Below are 6,159 nucleotides of genomic sequence, written 5' to 3'. Positions count from 1 at the left end.
GTAATTTGCTTATAAGTTAATATAGTTAGGGTGTTTTCTTAGAAAAAAAAAATTAAATTAAATGCTAATCATCAGTTACAGACACTGCACAGAGATGAGTGTATTTAAACACACATCATACAGACACAGAAAGTAAGAAAGTATGATTGGACTTACAGCCTGTCACCAGCTAACCAATCTCCACTCACATGTACACACACATTACACACGTGAGACTGTACGGACACAAAATACAGTACATATCCAAATATGAAAACAGCAGTAGTAGAATGTTCTCTACTAAATGGAAGAGAAAAAGAAAGTAAGTAACTTACTGTTTCATTTTAAATTTTCTTGTTGGAATTGATCTATGAGGGAATATTATATGGTGAAAGAATTCTATCTTTCAAATTTCATGACACCTAATTAAGCATTTGGAATTGATAATCAAGTGATGGAAGTTTAACTTGACATCTTACACTTTTTCCAAGTTTGGAATATCTTGGATTCCATCACAAGACTTGCTGTAGTGTTGCTGAGATGCAATTCATGATCTATTTGAAGCATATGGTGATGTTATTGTTGGAGAAAATGAGTTATTTAATAAATGGATTTTTGGTCTTGGTGTGGTTTGATCTCATGACCTAAGGGTCTAAGGATACTCACTTTTCTACACGTAAAAGGAAGGGACAGAGATCCTATTTTGCATGATATCACTCTTCTACACGTATTTATTTTTGGCGAATTTTTCTTTAGGAAATTAATTCCAAAAATATTTTCTTAAGAGTTTTATTTGTGGGAAATTCCTTTTACGAGTTTTACTTGTTTTTTGAAGAAAACCAAAACCTAACTTGATTTGAAAGTATCTCATCCTATAAATATGACTCGAAATTCTGTTTTCAAAACACATAAGCAGCAACTATCTCTAGGTCTACTTTTCTTCTTCTTCTTGTTTTTTGTGCGTCGTTTTACTTCCATCCTTGTTGCTGAGTTCAAGAGTGGGTAAATTACGTTGTGCTAACTCAAGTTATATCAGGCAGTCTTATCCTGGACACATCTTCACACGTTGGGGTTTAGCATTACTTCAGAGTATACCGACGAACTAATGTGTTAAGGACAGCTTGTTGAACCTGTGATTCTGCCCTCATCAATTTGTTCGTGGTAGAGTTGTTTGATACGGTTTTTTATATTTATTGTTTGATACATCTGACGTTTATTCTATTGTTGCAAGAGTCCAAAAATCTTAACACATTATTATTCCTTGTAACAATGGGAAAGAACGACGTTGAAAGACCAAAGAAGTTTAACGGAAAGGATTTCAAGAGATGGCAATCCAAGATGCTATTTTATCTAAGCCATCATGAACTGGATTATGTACTTGTTCCACATGATGAATTGATGAATGCTGAAGGTTTAACTGAGGAGGTGATCGAGTATAACAAGAGGTGTAATTTTCTGGGGGAAAATCATATCATGAATGGTTTGGAAGATGCGATGTATGATTTTTACAATGCTAAAGAAAATTTCAGTGCTTATGATTTGTGGACTGCGTTAGAAGCAAAGTATCAAGCGGAGACTGTAGTGAGCAAGAAATTTCTGGTGGCGAAGTTTATGGACTTCAATATGACGAATGATAAGCCTGTTGTTGATCAATTCCTCGAATTTCAACAGATCATTAATGAGATTCTTGTTCAAGGTATGGTCATTGATGAGACGTTTCAAGTATCTGCGGTAATTAAGAAGTTACCATCTTCTAGGTCTGAGTACAAGAAAAATCTAAGAAATGAAACTGGCGAGATCAACATGGTTGAATTAGGAAAGAAAATTCAAGTGGAAGAGATGTTGAGTACCAAGGACAAGAATGTGTCTTCTGCAAGGGACATGAGTAACAAAGCTCATATGACTGAACACAGATCTTCCAAAGCTGGAAAAGGTGAGAGTAACAATCGTAACTCTAAGCGTGGTCCTCCCAAGAAAGGTATGTTTCGAAAACCAGAGTCTAGAATTACTAAAATTAAGGGTGCTTGTTATGCGTGTGGAGTTACTGGCCATATGGCAGTTTACTTTAGACATCGTAAGGACAAGAAGGATAATGCTAACTTGGTTGGAAAGAACAAAGACGAGTTTTCTGCTACAGTGTCTGAAGTTAATTTGGTGACTAATGTGATGGACTGGTGGGTAGACTCTGGAGCTACCAAGCATGTTTGTGGGAAAAGAGACCTGTTCACCTCCTACCAGAGGGTAGGGGAAGGCGAAAAACTCTATATGGGTAACTCATCTGCATCAGAGGTTGCAGGAAAAGGAAAGGTCGGTCTGAAGCTCACATCTGGCAAGACTCTTACATTGAATGAAGTTCTTCATGTTCCAAACATCTGCAAAAATCTTGTTTCTTGTTCTGTTTTAGATGATAAGGGTTTTAAAGTTTCAATTGAGTCTGGAAAACTTATGGTAACTAAGGGCAATGATTATGTGGGTAAGGGTTATAAGACTGGGGGTCTTTATAAACTTAATGTAAACTGTCCTGAAGTGAAATTGAATGATTCTTCTGCTTACATATGTGTGTCATCAAATGTTTGGCATGGTAGACTTGGTTATGTAAATTACAAATCAATGCATAAACTGGCTAGCGTAGAATGCATACACAAATTCACTTTAGATAAAAGTCATAAGTGTGAGATTTGTGTATAATCTAAGCATGCTAAGAAATCATTTAGTAAGAATGTCCAGAGAAACACTAAACCCTTAGAGTTAATCCATTCAGACCTAGTTGACATGAAGTCAGTTCAAATTAGAGGTGGTAAGAAATGGCTTGTCACTTTTATAGATGATTGTACGAGGTACTATCATGTTTATTTGCTTAGAGGAAGGACGATGCCTTAGAAGCCTTTAAGATATATAAACATGAAGTTGAAAACCAATTGAATGCTACCATTAAAACTATTAGGTCTGACCGTGGTGGTGAATATGAAATTCCTATTGGAAATTTCTGTGAAGAACATGGCATAATACATGAAACTGCAGCCCTTTATTCACCTCAATCCAATGGTGTAGCTGAACGTAAGAACCGTACCCTTAAGGATATGATGAATGCCATGTTGATTAGTTCAGGATTACCTTCGAACTTGTGGGGGGAGGCTATCCTCTCAGCCAATTACATCTTGAACAGAGTACTCTTTAAAGGATCAGATAAAACTCCATATGAGTTATGGAAAGGTAGACAACCATCTTATGCTTACTTCAAAGTGTGGGGGTGCTTGGAAAAGGTGGCCATCCCTCCTCCTAAGACAACTAAGATAGGACCCAAAACCGTTGATTTTGTTTTTATAGGGTATCCTGAGAATTCTAGTGCTCATAGGTTTATGGTTGTGAGTTCTGAAATTTCTGACAGAGGGTTGAATACTATCATGGAGTCTAGGGATGCTGAGTTCTTTGAGAATGTATTTCCTATGAAACGTGATTCTCGAAAGTAATGTTTAGATGATCCCAAAGAATTTCCGTCAACCAGTCATTCATTACCTTTAGAGGAAGATGAACCAGAAATAGAACGTAGAAGAGGTAAAAGGGTTAAAACAAAGAAAACCTATCCTGGTTGCATTACATACCTAGCCGAGTCTGATCCTCAGACTTATAAAGAAGCCATGACTTGTCCTGAAGCTCCGTGGTGGAAAGAAGCTTCAATTAGTGAAATGGATTCCATTCGAGAAAACGATACTTTTGAACTTGTAGATTTACCTCCAGGGTCTAAGGCCATAGTTTGTAAATGGATTTTCAAGAGAAAACGTAATATACATGGAACTATTGAAAAATACAAGGCTAGGTTGGCAGAGAAAGGCTATAAACAGATAGAAGGTATAGATTTATTTGATACATATTCACCAGTGAGTAGAATTAGCTCCATTGGGATGTTAATTGTTATAGCTTCTGTCCATAACCTAGAGATACATCAGATGGATGTAAAGACAGCGTTTTTGAATGGTGATTTAGATGAAGAAATCTATATGGAAGAACCCGAAGGCTTTATAGTTAAAGGTTGTGAAAAGAAAGTTTGTAAACTGAAGAAATCTTTGTATGGATTGAAACAAGCACCTAAACAATGGCATGAGAAATTTGATCATGTGATGATTTCTAGTGGTTTTAGAATTAATGAATCTTATAAGTGTGTTAGTATAAACTTTTCAAGGATGCCTTTGTGATTGTATGCTTGTATGTTGATGATATGCTTATACTAGGTACAAACATGGATGTTATTAATACCACTAAGAAACTGTTGAATGAGAACTTTGACATGAAAGACTTAGGCCCCGCTGATGTCATATTAGGGATGAAGATTGGAAAAACTTCTAATGGCTATAGTCTGATTCAGTCTCATTATGTTGAATCCATACTTAAGAAATATAATCAGTTTGACTGTAAACCTGTTTGCACTCCATATGATTCTTCTTGCAAACTCATGAAGAATAAGGGTGTAGGTGTTAAATAACTTGAATACTCGAGAGTCATAGGAAGTCTGATGTATTTGATGAATTGTACGAGACTAGACATTGCTTATGCTATGAGTAGGTTAAGCAGGTATACTTGTAATCTAGGGAAAAAACATTTGGATGCACTTATTAGAGTGCTAAAGTACTTGAAGTACACAATGACCTTTTGTTTGAATTACGAAAGGTATCCGGCCGTCCTTGAGGGATTTTGCGATGCAAACTGGATAGCAGACTCAGAGGATTCTAAGTCTACGAGTGGATATGTATTCACTCTAGCAGGTGCGTCTGTATCTTGGAAGAGTTCCAAAAAGACATGTATAGCTCGCTCAACTATGGAGTCGGAGTTTATTGCGTTAAATAAAGTAGGAGAGGAGGCCGAATGGCTAAGAAACTTTTTAGAAGATATTCCTATCTGGAATAGGCCTGTGCCAGCTATATCTATACATTATGATAGCAAATCTGCAATAGGTAGAGCTAAGAATAACTTCTACAATGGAAAGTCTATACATACGCGTAGAAGACATGATTCTTTGAAATTACTAATTTCAACATGAGTTATTTCCATAGATTGGAAAAGGTCCAAGGAGAATATCGCGGACCCTTTGACGAAAAGTTTGTCCAAAGAGATAGTTAGTAAACATCGAAGGGGATGGGTCTTAGGCTCAAATAATTAAACTTTCCATGAAGGATACTCAACCTTGTTGACTGGAGATCCCAAGATCAAGGTTTCGAATGAGACAACTAATTTATGGTAGGTAAAGGTAAACACTATCAGAGATTTCATTCTCTGTCCCTTCCTTATGGTGTTGATGTGATAGTTTGACTGCATGTGGAGGATGACTTTTAATTAAGTCTTAATGAGTTCTATAGTTTCAATTTAAGATTGAAGTGGGGTGTAGCAGTAAACACTCTTGATGGAACTCACCTATCTGAATGAGTAAGTGGGTCGCTTCCTATGAGAATGGAGCCGATTCTCTAGAGCATTCTGAGAAACAGGATATGTCCAGGGCCAAAATGGACAAAATGGCACGAACTTAGCAACACTTGGAGGATATCATGCGTGGATGTTATTAGATTAAACCAAACGCTAGAAGTTCAAGACATCGCGTCCACTTTCTAGCTAGTAGTTCCAGTAACTTCTCACTAAGCAAGGTTCAAGACCTCATGGACACATTTGCCTAAATGGTATTTTCCGTACTCTGATTTTTCGTTATTTACCGAGATTTCATTCATGTGGGGGATTGATGGAGAAAATGAGTTATTTAATAAATGGATTTTTGGTCTTGGTGTTGTTTGATCTCATGACCTAAGGGTCTAAGGATACTCACTCATTTTTGAGTGAATGAAATGAAACCTTCGGTCCCACATTGTGGAAAACTAAAGAGGTGCTCCACTATATAACCATGTGCTCATGGATATGTTGTAAAACAATGTGGGTGGAGCGGGTGGGGAGTGGGTAACTTATGTTGTGCTAACTCAAGTTATATCGGGCAGTCTTATCCTGGACACATCTTCACACGTTGGGGTGTAACATTACTTCAAAGTATACCCGCGAACTAATGTGTTAAGGACAACTTGTTGAACCTGTGATTCTTCCCTCATCAATTTATTCGTGGTAAAGTTATTTGATACAGTCCTTTATATTTATTGTTTGATACATTTGACGTTTCTTCTATTGTTGCAAGACTCCAACAATTAT

Source organism: Papaver somniferum, chromosome 11 (genome assembly GCF_003573695.1).
Source record: "Papaver somniferum cultivar HN1 chromosome 11, ASM357369v1, whole genome shotgun sequence".
In the NCBI taxonomy this organism is placed as follows: Eukaryota; Viridiplantae; Streptophyta; class Magnoliopsida; order Ranunculales; family Papaveraceae; genus Papaver; species Papaver somniferum.
The sequence above is the reverse complement of the archived record's forward strand: the minus strand, read 5'-3'. Positions refer to the sequence as shown.